Source organism: Mya arenaria, chromosome 7 (genome assembly GCF_026914265.1).
Source record: "Mya arenaria isolate MELC-2E11 chromosome 7, ASM2691426v1".
NCBI classification, from domain to species: Eukaryota; Metazoa; Mollusca; class Bivalvia; order Myida; family Myidae; genus Mya; species Mya arenaria.
In genome coordinates this window covers 228,146-243,206 of record NC_069128.1, presented here as the reverse complement: position 1 = coordinate 243,206, position 15,061 = coordinate 228,146, and the positions used below count along the sequence as shown (strand labels likewise).

General features: G+C 35.0%; 1 long non-coding RNA gene across 3 annotated transcripts; it reads left to right on the top strand.

Annotated features, from left to right (window-relative positions):
• Positions 1 to 8: 8 nt before the first annotated feature.
• LOC128241444 (uncharacterized) lies at positions 9 to 11,278 on the top strand. Of its 3 annotated transcripts, XR_008262366.1 has the most exons (5): positions 11 to 163; positions 6,099 to 6,257; positions 6,499 to 6,668; positions 7,653 to 8,422; positions 8,529 to 11,278. It is a non-coding gene; the product is annotated as an uncharacterized LOC128241444 (long non-coding RNA). The 3 variants fall into 3 exon arrangements; XR_008262367.1 differs by lacking the exon at positions 8,529 to 11,278 and having other exon boundaries at positions 9 to 163; positions 6,502 to 6,668; positions 7,653 to 8,451; XR_008262365.1 differs by lacking the exon at positions 8,529 to 11,278 and having other exon boundaries at positions 10 to 163; positions 7,653 to 8,451.
• The last annotated feature ends 3,783 nt before the right edge of the window (positions 11,279 to 15,061 follow it).

Below are 15,061 nucleotides of genomic sequence, written 5' to 3'. Positions count from 1 at the left end.
TACACAATTACGTCATTGATATCTGTGTAAAACACATGAGTACACCACAGCGAACAAAATTGCTGGTTTGTAAAACCTTGGAAGAGGCTTTAAGGAAAATCCAGGAGCTGGAAATGCAAGATAATTTGTGCCTGACTCTAGTACGAAGAATTTTGGGAAGACGGTATTAAATATTTCCATAATTTTATGCATTATTTAACTATTGATGCTTGCAAATCATTTTTTCAGCAAAGCACACAGTGATTTGGTGGGAATGAGCTGAATTTTGACCTTTACAAAATTTATTGACATTTAACCTAAACTAACCTAAACAAGTTAAACAAATGACAATTGGCTTTATAATGGTAGTCCTAGTTGGGCCTCATGTTCTACAGCACTGTAGTTTATCAAATGACCATATATCTTCTTTATACTGGTAGTAATAGCTGGGGAACACGTTCTAAAGCACTGTAGTTTATCAAATCACCATATATCTTTATACAGGTGGTAATAGCTTTGGGACACGTTCTAAAGCACTGTAGTTTATCAAATGACCATATATCTTTTAACAGGTAGTCATAGCTCGGGGACACGTTCTAAAGCACTGTAGTTTATCAAATGACCATATATCTTTATACAGGTAGTCATAGCTCGGGGACACGTTCTAAAGCACTGTAGTTTATCAAATGACCATATATCTTTATACTGGTAGTAATAGTATTGGGACACATTCTAAAGCACTGTAGTTTATCAAATGACCATATATCTTTATATAGGTAGTCATAGCTCGAGGACACTTTCTAAAGCACTGTAGTTTATCAAATGACAATATATCTTTATACTGGTGATCATAGGTGGGGGACACATTCTAAAGCACTGTAGATTATCAAATGACCATATATCTTTATACTGGTAGTAATAGCTTTGGGATACGTTCTAAAGCACTGTAGTTTATCAAATGACCATATATCTTTATACTGGTAGTCATAGCTGGGGGACACGTTCTAAAGCACTGTAGTTTATCAAATGACCATATATCTTTATACAGGTATTCATAGCTGTGGGACACGTTCTAAAGCACTGTAGTTTATCAAATGACCATATATCTTTATACTAGTAGTCATAGCTAGGGGACACGTTCTAAAGCACTGTAGTTTATCAAATGACCATATATCTTTATACTGGTAGTAATAGCATTTGGACACGTTCTAAAGCACTGTAGTTTATCAAATGACCATATATCTTTATACTGGTGATCATAGGTGGGGGACTAATTCTAAAGCACTGTAGATTATCAAATGACCATATATCTTTATACTGGTAGTAATAGCTTTGGGACACGTTCTAAAGCACTGTAGTTTATCAAATGACCATATATCTTTCAACAGGTAGTCATAGCTGGGGGACACGTTCTAAAGCACTGTAGTTTATAAAATGACCATATATCTTTATACAGGTAGTCATAGCTCGGGGACACGTTCTAAAGCACTGTAGTTTATCAAATGACCATATATCTTTATACTGGTAGTAATAGCATTTGGACACGTTCTAAAGCACTGTAGTTTATCAAATGACCATATATCTTTATACTGGTGATCATAGGTGGGGGACTAATTCTAAAGCACTGTAGTTTATCAAATGACCATATATCTTTATACTGGTAGTAATAGCTTTGGGACACGTTCTAAAGCACTGTAGTTTATCAAATGACCATATATCTTTATACTGGTAGTCATAGCTTGGGGACACGTTCTAAAGCACTGTAGTTTATCAAATGACCATATATCTTTATACAGGTAGTCATAGCTGGGGGACACGTTCTAAAGCACTTGTTTATCAAATGACCATATATCTTTATACTGGTAGTCATAGCTCGGGAACACGTTCTAAAGCACTGTAGTTTATCAAATGACCATATATCTTTATACTGGTAGTAAAAGCTTTGGGACACGTTCTAAAGCACTGTAGTTTATCAAATCACCATATATCTTTATACGGGTAGACATAGCTGGAGGACACGTTCTAAAGCACTGTAGTTTATCAAATGACCATATATCTTTATATGGGTAGTCATAGCTGGGGGACACGTTCTAAAGCACTGTAGTTTATCAAATGACCATATAACTTTTTACTGGTAGTCATAGCTTTGGGACACGTTCTAAAGCACTGTAGTTTATCAAATGACCATATATCTTTATACTGGTAGTCATAGCTGGGGGACACGTTCTAAAGCACTGTAGTTTATCAAATGACCATATATCTTTATACTGGTAGTCATAGCTGGGGGACACGTTCTAAAGCACTGTAGTTTATCAGATCACCATATATCGTTATACTGGTAGTCATAGCTTTGGGACACGTTCTAAAGCACTGTAGTTTATCAAATCACCATATATCGTTATACTGGTAGTCATAGCTGGGGGACACGTTCTAAAGCACTGTAGTTTATCAAATGACCATATATCTTTATACTGGTAGTAATAGCTGGGGGACACGTTCTAAAGCACTGTAGTTTATCAAATGACCATATATCTTTATACTGGTAGTCATGTCAAATGACCATATATCTTTATACTGGTGATCATAGGTGGGGGACTAATTCTAAAGCACTGTAGTTTATCAAATCACCATATATCTTTATACAGGTAGTCATAGCTGGGGGACACGTTCTAAAGCACTGTAGTTTATCAAATCACCATATATCTTTATACTGGTAGTCATAGCTTGGGTACACGTTCTAAAGCACTGTAGTTTATCAAATGACCATATATCTTTATACAGGTAGTCGTAGCTGGGGGACACGTTCTAAAGCACTGTAGTTTATCAAATCACCATATATCTTTATACCGGTAGTCATAGCTGGGGGACACGTTCTAAAGCACTGTAGTTTATCAAATGACCATATATCTTTATACTGGTAGTCATAGCTGGGGTACACGTTCTAAAGCACTGTAGTTTATCAAATGACCATATATCTTGATACTGGTAGTAATAGCTTTGGGACATGTTCTAAAGCACTGTAGTTTGTCAAATGACCATAAATCTTTATACAGGTAGTCATAGCTCGAGGACACGTTCTAAAGCACTGTAGTTTATCAAATGACCATATATCTTTATACTGGTAGTAATAGTATTGGGACACATTCTAAAGCACTGTAGTTTATCAAATGACCATATATCTTTATATAGGTAGTCATAGCTCGAGGACACTTTCTAAAGCACTGTAGTTTATCAAATGACAATATATCTTTATACTGGTGATCATAGGTGGGGGACACATTCTAAAGCACTGTAGATTATCAAATGACCATATATCTTTATACTGGTAGTAATAGCTTTGGGATACGTTCTAAAGCACTGTAGTTTATCAAATGACCATATATCTTTATACAGGTATTCATAGCTGTGGGACACGTTCTAAAGCACTGTAGTTTATCAAATGACCATATATCTTTATACTAGTAGTCATAGCTGGGGGACACGTTCTAAAGCACTGTAGTTTATCAAATGACCATATATCTTTATACTGGTAGTAATAGCATTTGGACACGTTCTAAAGCACTGTAGTTTATCAAATGACCATATATCTTTATACTGGTGATCATAGGTGGGGGACTAATTCTAAAGCACTGTAGATTATCAAATGACCATATATCTTTATACTGGTAGTAATAGCTTTGGGACACGTTCTAAAGCACTGTAGTTTATCAAATGACCATATATCTTTCAACAGGTAGTCATAGCTGGGGGACACGTTCTAAAGCACTGTAGTTTATAAAATGACCATATATCTTTATACAGGTAGTCATAGCTCGGGGACACGTTCTAAAGCACTGTAGTTTATCAAATGACCATATATCTTTATACTGGTAGTAATAGCATTTGGACACGTTCTAAAGCACTGTAGTTTATCAAATGACCATATATCTTTATACTGGTGATCATAGGTGGGGGACTAATTCTAAAGCACTGTAGATTATCAAATGACCATATATCTTTATACTGGTAGTAATAGCTTTGGGACACGTTCTAAAGCACTGTAGTTTATCAAATGACCATATATCTTTATACTGGTAGTCATAGCTTGGGGACACGTTCTAAAGCACTGTAGTTTATCAAATGACCATATATCTTTATACAGGTAGTCATAGCTGGGGGACACGTTCTAAAGCACTTGTTTATCAAATGACCATATATCTTTATACTGGTAGTCATAGCTCGGGAACACGTTCTAAAGCACTGTAGTTTATCAAATGACCATATATCTTTATACTGGTAGTAAAAGCTTTGGGACACGTTCTAAAGCACTGTAGTTTATCAAATCACCATATATCTTTATACGGGTAGACATAGCTGGAGGACACGTTCTAAAGCACTGTAGTTTATCAAATGACCATATATCTTTATATGGGTAGTCATAGCTGGGGGACACGTTCTAAAGCACTGTAGTTTATCAAATGACCATATAACTTTTTACTGGTAGTCATAGCTTTGGGACACGTTCTAAAGCACTGTAGTTTATCAAATGACCATATATCTTTATACTGGTAGTCATAGCTGGGGGACACGTTCTAAAGCACTGTAGTTTATCAAATGACCATATATCTTTATACTGGTAGTCATAGCTGGGGGACACGTTCTAAAGCACTGTAGTTTATCAGATCACCATATATCGTTATACTGGTAGTCATAGCTTTGGGACACGTTCTAAAGCACTGTAGTTTATCAAATCACCATATATCGTTATACTGGTAGTCATAGCTGGGGGACACGTTCTAAAGCACTGTAGTTTATCAAATGACCATATATCTTTATACTGGTAGTAATAGCTGGGGGACACGTTCTAAAGCACTGTAGTTTATCAAATGACCATATATCTTTATACTGGTAGTCATAGCTGGGGGACACATTCTAAAGCACTGTAGTTTGTCAAATGACCATATATCTTTATACTGGTGATCATAGGTGGGGGACTAATTCTAAAGCACTGTAGTTTATCAAATCACCATATATCTTTATACAGGTAGTCATAGCTGGGGGACACGTTCTAAAGCACTGTAGTTTATCAAATCACCATATATCTTTATACTGGTAGTCATAGCTTGGGTACACGTTCTAAAGCACTGTAGTTTATCAAATGACCATATATCTTTATACAGGTAGTCGTAGCTGGGGGACACGTTCTAAAGCACTGTAGTTTATCAAATCACCATATATCTTTATACCGGTAGTCATAGCTGGGGGACACGTTCTAAAGCACTGTAGTTTATCAAATGACCATATATCTTTATACTGGTAGTCATAGCTGGGGTACACGTTCTAAAGCACTGTAGTTTATCAAATGACCATATATCTTGATACTGGTAGTAATAGCTTTGGGACATGTTCTAAAGCACTGTAGTTTGTCAAATGACCATAAATCTTTATACAGGTAGTCATAGCTCGAGGACACGTTCTAAAGCACTGTAGTTTATCAAATGACCATATATCGTTATACTGATAGTAATAGCTTTGGGACACATTCTAAAGCACTGTAGTTTGTCAAATGACCATATATCTTTATACAGGTAGTCATAGCTGGAGGACACGTTCTAAAGCACTGTAGTTTATCAAATCACCATATATCTTTATACTGGTAGTCATAGCTGGGGGACACGTTCTAAAGCACTGTAGTTTATCAAATGACCATATATCTTTATACAGGTAGTCATAGCTGGGGGACATGTTCTAAAGCACTATAGTTTATCAAATGACCATATATCTCTATACTAGGTATCATAGCTTTGGGACACGTTCTAAAGCACTGTAGTTTATCAAATGACCATATATCTTTATACTGGTAGTCATAGCTGGGGGACACGTTCTAAAGCACTGTAGTTAACAGATGGCTGTATATACTCCGGTACATATCTATACCTAACACTGGTTTATATGGCAGGAAGTATATTGTCTTCAGCTGTGTTCTTATTCCACTGACCATACACATTTATATTAGAGATTTTGACTGGACTTTACCTTAAAAGCTCTGTTTTTTTTATTAAATTCTCTTACCATATAACTCTATAAAGGTGACTTTCTCATGCACTGTAGGTCAATTGACAGATGTTCATTTTTTTTAGATTTGGCCTAAAAAGACCTGTAGCAGTTAACAAGCTATTAGATGCACAATAGCACAAAATGACCACCACCACTATCACCCTAAAGTGTGTGCTTGGTGTCTGTCTACACGTGCTTGCTTCTGGAATGTTGAAGAACAAACTGTGTTGAAACGCCAACTGGTAAGACTGTGCTTTGTGTTTGTAATTTTGTATGATAAGACATTTATTGTTTCCTCCAGGCCTAAAGGAAATGTTTATGAACAAGTACAGGTCTATACACAAGTACAGGATTGAAATATAAACAACGATTTAAAGAGTATTGAGTTGATGAGTGAGAACAAAAATGATATACCCATGTACATTTACATGTTCAATAAATAGTGCATCTCATACTCTGAATAATAATTCATTTTGCTATTAGGAGTTGGTCATGGACCTTTGCCGCCCTTCACCCAGAGCCTTCCACAGAGATGGCAGATATATCGCTGCCTGGACCAACAGTTGACCATGCCGTTGAGTCCATGAAAACATCTACAGAATTACATCTGCGGCCGTGGCTATTAATGGTTACATTCTGCACCACTTCCATGTGTAAGAATAGAACTTTCCAAGTCCTCAGCATAAGCATTTCTGTATTTAAAACGAAAAATAATTTAAAAATAAATAAATATAGTTTTAAATAATTATATACAGGCAAAGTAAATTATATAATTTGTTTCATGAATGTGTTGTTTTTTTAATTGCTGTTAAAGCAACAGTGTGCACCAGATGATCAAATTGCAAGTTTATTAAGTTTAGCAGTTATTTCATATTTTTCCATTCAAAAAGATTACTGGGTATGTCTACCTAGTAGAATTAATTTCTTATGCGTGATTGGCTAGTCGATGTTATCACATGATATAACCAAGTTAGGTGTATAGCTTTAATATACCACTTGATTGAAGTAAGCCTTCGTAGCACAGTTGATACAACACTGGACTTCAATTTCGGTGACACATTTTTTTACATGTTTGTACTTTTTTTACAATTATGACATAAAAGCGTAACACATTCTATTAAATAATTGTCCTGAGATATGTTACAGAAAAAAAACTTTTTTAGTTCCAATCTGGTGTACAGTCCCTTTAAGGCCTTATACCGTACTTGTAGACTTATTGTTTATGATAGTCTGTTTAATCATTTTATTGTATATGGGCAACATTTTATGTAACATCACTTTATGTAAAAAGTAAGCCTTCGTAGCACAGTTGATACAACACTGGACTTCAATTTCGGTGACACATTTTTTTTTACATGTTTGTACTTTTTTTACAATTATGACATAAAAGCGTAACACATTCTATTAAATAATTGTCCTGAGATATGTTACAGAAAAAAAACTTTTTTAGTTCCAATCTGGTGTACAGTCCCTTTAAGGCCTTATACCGTACTTGTAGACTTATTGTTTATGATAGTCTGTTTAATCATTTTATTGTATATGGGCAACATTTTATGTAACATCACTTTATGTAAAAATTTTTATAAAAAGTCACTGTGAATATAAACAGTTTTCAAATATGTACATTAAAATTGCAGGCTGTCAGTTTGAAACGTCTCTACTCTGACAGAAGGAAGGGAATGAATACCCAGGATTGTTCCTCAGGAAAATCTCTTCAACAGGCTGTTGTCAGTTTGCATGCTCTTTGGATGGAATTACCCTACCTTGGCTTGCAGAGAATCTGTGATATAAAAGACCTCTTTTGTGCTGCATTGTGTCATTGATTTATTGTATTTTATATGTATTATGCCACTATTGTAAAAACAAATGGGCATATGTTTTAGCATATGTTTTCAAACAGACACATTTATATTTCAAACAGACACATTTATATTTTTGAATAATTTGAAAATACATTTTGTAGGTTGACTTCACACCATGAAACATTAATGGTAGGTTATATTTGACCAGAACATGACAAGTATTGTTTTCGGAGTTTTTTGGTCGAAGGTGAAGGTAATGGCTAACAGTGGTTATTCTGCACAATGAACCTTGAATTCTTTGACCTAGGACCATTAATATTTAGTGATTGATATATCAGTCCAACTCATATGTGAAAGGGACATGATGAAATTGAGCAAGAGCTTATTAGCATTGCAAATTATTATTTGTTCATTTTTAGCTCGACTATTCGAAGAATAGGTGGGCTATACTATCATTAACAATTCTGCGTTAAAGTTTTCATTTTATGTAATAAAATCAAGAGTTTTTATCCAATGGTAATCAAACTTGGTCAGACTATTTGTCGGCATGTTATCTTGAAGATGTATGAATATGGGTCATCCCTGGTCAAATTCTAGGTCACTAGGTCACATCTTAGAGAAAATATTTCCATGTCATAAATTCAACATTTTTTTCATATCTTTATGAAACTTGGTCAGAATATTTGTCTGCATACTATCTTAGGTCACTAGGTCAAATCTTAGGAAAATCATTCCACATCATAAATTGAACAATTTTTGTCAAATCTTTATGAAACTTGGTCAGAATATTTGTCTGCATAATATCTTAAAAGTTTTATAATATGGGTCATCCCCGGTCAAAACCTAGGTCACAAGGTCAAATTTTAGAAGAAAGAATCCCACAGTCATAAAAATTCATTAATTTTAGTCAAATCTTTTTTAAACTTGGTCAGAATATTTGTCTACATGTTGTCTTAATCATTTGTGAATATAGGTCACCTCAGATCAAAAACTAGGTCACTAGGTCAAATCTTAGGAAATACTTTCCTGATGTCATAAAAAAAATCTATGCTTACCAAAGCTATCCATATCAGTTAATAACTAAATTCAATTGTTATTTTATAAACACACATCCCAATCATGAATTTCAGATCTAACCATATTTTTCAAAAATTTAAATTTTAATTAACTTTAAAAATATTTGTGTACATGAAATCTTAGATGATAAAGTGTGTCATCTAGGGTCAAAAACTAGGTCTCTGGGACAGATCTTTTTGGAAAAGCTGATGTATTTATAAAATGTTCGTTTTTCCTCACACAAATGGAATAGTTTCTGTTGATCAGGTTATTTGTATGAATGATATCTCCGATAAATATAAATATGGGTCTTTTTGGTTAAAAATACTAGGTCATTAGCTCAAATCCTAGGTTTGCAAAATTGCATTGTCAAATAAAAAATCAAGCTTTATGCGGCGTTGCCGCGTTGGCGTCTTGTTATTTTTTTATTTTGACAGGCACATTTTTATAATCTTAACCAAATCAAACCTTGTTTTGTCACATTGTGATTCTTATTCACTTTTTTATTTGATTGTTTTATTGCTTTTTACAGGCACATATCACACTATTATTGTATTTACGTCCAATTCCAAGAGGCGTAGTAGAGCGCACTGTTTTACGACAGCTCTTGTTAACCTGTAAAGTGAAACCTGGTTATAAAAATGACATGACTGTGTCATTGTGTTGGCAGGCCAGGAGGAGGGCAGCATCAAATACATCTACAAACTTAGTATACAAAGTATTATAGAATTGCTTTCGGGGCCCATAGGATCAAGGTCACTAAAACAAAAAAATATTGAAACTTAATCGCACAACAAAGGCTTAATTAATTAGGTTTGTCTGTCAATCATTGAAAACTTGTTGTTTTTTTTGCATTGCAGCATTTCATGCTTAATTTTTATTTTGTCTCTTTATTGCATATTACCTTTATCATTATTGTATTCATTTCTAAGACAAAGCAGCATATAGTTGAGGGCACTGCCCCATGACAGCTCTTGTATATCCTAAAAAGAATACAATAGTGATATACCCTGATATAGGTAGTTTTGGTACATTATCACGGTTTTAATTTTAGCTTTACTGGCCAAAGATCAGAATATCTGACGTGATGGTAATGTGTAGTAGTATGTGCTTCCTAGCGCCTGTAAACAATTTCTTGTGAACACCATACAGTCTTTAGTTATGATTGTATCTCAATAAAACAGTATTTAGATATCCAATAGAGCTCGGTTCCTTTCGAAAACCAGTCAGATCTGCCCATGCATACCTAGATTATGGGCCTCAAAAGTAAAAAAAAATGCTATTTTTAGCCAAGTCTACATGAGCGAAGTCTATTTTTAGACAAGTTTACATGTAAAGTCACAAATTCATGTGAAAAATTGTTCAAATTAGGCCCCTGGGGTCATTATTGGCCACGCCACTGGGTTCACCGGTTTGGTATACTAAATTGGGAAATGTTTGAAAATTTTTATGTCTGAAACAACTATGCAGACCCTTGTTATTTTGAATAAGGACTATTTTATTGGTCTGCTACCATGGTTGTTCAAATTATGCCCCTAGGGTCAAAACTGGCACTGCCCCCAGGGGTCACAAGTTTTTTAAGAAAATATTTTCAAAATCTTCTTGTTTCAAACCACAAGGCTCATATCTTTGATATTTGTTGTGGAACATTATATGTAGACCGTCTAGCAAAACAGTTGAAATTATGTGCCCTGGGCCGGGGCCACCATCCATTTTGTCCTTTTAAAGCTACAAAAATGAAAATTTGACCAATAGTACAGTTTTGTAGCAAATTTTATTCTCCTCAGATGACCTTTACTTGGCACATATTAGAATACTAGTAGTTCATGCAACTAATCTGCTTACAACACTTTCTGTTCTCAGATGTTAAATGTGCAACGTTTTAAGCTAACTCAAACACAAAACGTGAACAATATGTTTGTTGGCTATTACTCATACATACATGCTCTGGATCAAAAATAACCACATGAGCCATGCCACTAGAGCATAGGCACTCATGGGCCTCTTGTTTTTTTTAGAAAAAAAGCATACTGACCAACCCTATTTATTTTAGAAGTTAGCTGAAACTAAGAACTTTTTTTACCTTACTTTTATATTAGATTGTGTATTGCTAAGATTTTTGCTTAAAGCTCCATTTAAGGTAACTGTTCATCTCAAATGGAACAGCTTTTGCCTTCAAACTTTTAAAATTTCATTGAACCAGTGGGTTCATCATGATGCACATCTGTAAATGTTTCTCCCTAATATGGGCTTTTATGTATGCAAACAGAACATTGAACAATTGGCTTTCTGTGTAAAGTAAACCCTGTCCAGAACATTTGTCAAATTGCTGTGTCAGCACTTGTTTGAATGGATTTATTTTATTTTCATATTATGATTTCAAATAAAGTATTTAAAAATGTTGATTTCTTGTATGAAGTGATTACTACAATCCTTATAAGGTCAACAGGAAGCTTGAAAAAGTATCTGTTACATGTATTAAGGCATGATTAAAATCATTTTTCCATTTTGCAAAAAGCAGATGGTTAATTTATACCACCTTCAGGTAGTCATGATGAACTCTTCAAAGATATCCCAGGTAAAGGTAGTCACGATAAACTCTTTCAAGTTATCCCAGGTATGCATGGTCACCTCTTAAAAGATATCCCAGGTATTCATGATCACCTCTTCAAAGATATCCCAGTTATTCATGATCACCTCTTCAAAGATATCCCAGTTATTCATGATCACCTCTTCAAAGATATCTATCCGAGGTAGTCATGATCACCTCTTCAAAGATATCTATCCCAGATAGTCATGATCACCTCTTCACAAAGATATCCCAGGCAGTCATGATCAACTCTTCAAAGATATCTCAGGTATTCATGATCACCTCTTTAAAGATATCCTAGGTAGTCATGATCAACTCTTTAAAAATATCCCAGATATTCATGATCATCACCTCTTCAAAAATATCTCAGGTATTCATGATCACCTCTTCAAAGATATCCTAGGTAGTCATGATCAACTCTTTAAAAATATCCCAGATATTCATGATCACCTCTTCAAAGATATCCCAGGTAGTCATGATCACCTCTTCAAAGATATCCCAGGTAGTCATGATCAACTATTAAAAGATATCCCAGATATTCATGATCACCTCTAAAAGATATCCCAGGTAGTCATGATCCCCTCTTCACAGATATCCCAGGTAGTCATGATCAACTCTTAAAAAATATCCCAGATATTCATGATCCCCTCTTCAAAGATATCCCAGGTAGTAATGATCAACTCTTAAAAGAGAACCCAGGTAGTCATGATCAACTCTTTAAAGATTTCCCTTTGTAACCATGCAGTTGTTGCAAGCATACTTTAAAGCCCTGGTGAAGGAGAGATCAATGCAAACTGAACATGGATGGTTTGTGTGGAAATGAGCCCACTTTTTTGGTAGAAAGTTCTATGTGATTAGTTAAACAACAGGTCAAATTGCAGATGATGTTAGCAAAATGATGCATGAAGTTAAATGACAGGCCATAGCTGTCAGACTTGAAAGGAAATTCACTTGGTGGTTTAAGCGTGAACAAAAGCCAAGATCAATCAATGCTTCAGACCCTTGATCTATGTATTCCAGGGTGATTTGCAAACGAAAGTGTATAATAGTTACTGTGTACTTTCAGGAGAATTAATTTGTGGCACAGTTCACATAAGTTCCGCTTATGTTGATTTTTCCATGCAGATAAGTAACCATACTTGTATGAAAAATTATTTCTCAATTTCACCAAGCATAGAAAACTACCAACAATGGAAGTGTTTTTTTGTCACAGACTCAATCATGTCATCTAAAATCCACACAATTCTTTCATATTTTTTCAATCTTCTCTTCAACTTTGGCCCATTTCAGATGAACTTTTTTCAAAGCACAGTAAAAAAGACCTTTATCATATAGTTTCTTGTAATTCCTCAGGTGAATCCAAATCCGTTTAACTAGTAGTTGCTTCACATAATCCAACCTATTTTTGTATATCTTCTTAATCCAATGTTCTTGTAACTCCTCAGGTGAATCCAATTGTTGAGCTAGTAGTTTTCTTCACATAAACCTATTCTTGTAGATCACTTTCTTAATCCAATGTGACCTTTTTTCTCTAATTCCATGTCTTCATTAAACCAAAAGTTACCTATTTCTTAACACATCCAGTAAAGACTTTCTTTTAAGTCTTTACTGATTCTAACCACATTTCTTACACTTGTATATATCCTGAGTTTTATCTGTAGACTTCAAATCAAACAACTTTTTTTCATAGTTTTCCAAACATAACATGACCTCTTTGCTCCTCAAGTGTATCCAGGTGAACATCCAATTTCAAGTCATGATTCCAGGTGATCAGTTGATAAACTGCATTGCTTAAGATTTAGAACTTCACATCAGCTGTCACCGCCATAACTACTCATATGAAGCATTGAAGGCTGGGGCGTAGCCAGCATTATGCACTTACGCATGTGTGTAACATCAATTTGAAAAATGAAAAAATAAATATGGCAAAAAATGGCATCAAATTCAAGGGCTAAGCTAAATATTGATATCAGAATAAAGGGAAGATCAGCTATAGTAAGCATTTTTTCTCTGTGTTGGATAGCTTACTGAGCCTAAATCAATCACTTGGTTACTACAAGGTCGGCGGCCCCGAACCTATAAATCCCTCCAAATACACATCAGTGCCCAACATGTTAGTTCTATATTTCATTTTTTTTCCTTGGGGAGCCCCCCTACAGCTACAGGGATATTCCTCCTTCAACACCATCCCCCTTTCGTGCGTAACATTCAGTAAAGCCTGACTACGCATCTGGAAGGCATATACCAAGTAAACTGAATGCAGTACTTAAAAGTGACTCGCTTTTGTTTTTGGACCAAATATTAGTTTTCCCGGTAATGCATCTGAAAAAAACTATTTTTATCATTTTTTTATGTTATGAATAATGCAGAAAAAAATCCAGTGCATAAAAAATTATTTTGGTTTTTGTGGGGTTCAAACCCACACCAGGAAAAACCAAGTAAACAGTAAAAAAAACAGCCGGCTAGTCAACACAGCCACCGGGACTTTAACAAAAATGGTGGATATGTTGGCCCCTTATGGAAACATTCATTATATCACATGATACATTGTCAATCAACCAATCAAACAACACATCAGCCGTAATTAATTTTGAATACACGTTTGAAATTGTGGTCTTCAACATTATTTTGCTAAAGGGTTCCAGCTTTTGCTATTTTTGTTTTAACACTCCTTTCCTTATGATTTAACACTTAACAAATTACTTGTCCCCAAGCTATTACTACCAGTATAGAGATATATGGTCATTTGATAAACTACAGTGCTTTAGAACGTGTCCCCCAGCTATGACCACCTGTATAAAGATATATGGTCATTTGATAAACTACAGTGCTTTAGAACGTGTCCCCGAGCTATGACTACCTGTATAAAGATATATGGTCATTTGATAAACTACAGTGCTTTAGAACGTGTCCCCAAGCTATGATCACCAGCATAAAGATATATGGTCATTTGATAAACTACAGTGCTTTAGAACGTGTAACCCAGCTATGATCACCAGCATAAAGATATATAATGGTCATTTGATAAACTACAGTGCTTTAGAACGTGTCCCCCAGCTATGACCACCAGCATAGAGATATATGGTCATTTGATAAACTACAGTGCTTTAGAATGTGTCCCCCAGCTATGACTACCAGTATAAAGATATATGGTCATTTGATAAACTACAGTGCTTTAGAACGTGTCCCAAAGCTATTACTACCAGTATAAAGATATATGGTCATTTGATAAACTACAGTGCTTTAGAACGTGTTCCCCAGCTATGATCACCAGTATAGAGATATATGGTCATTTGATAAACTACAGTGCTTTAGAATGTGTCCCCGAGCTATTACTACCAGTATAAAGATATATGGTCATTTGATAAACTACAGTGCTTTAGAATGTGTCCCCCAGCTATGATCACCAGTATAAAGATATATGGTCATTTGATAAACTACAGTGCTTTAGAATGTGTCCCCGAGCTATGACTACCTGTATAAAGATATATGGTCATTTGATAAACTACAGTGCTTTAGAACGTGTCCCCCCAGCTATGACCACCTGTATAAAGATATATGGTCATTTGATAAACTACAGTGCTTTAGAACGTGTCCC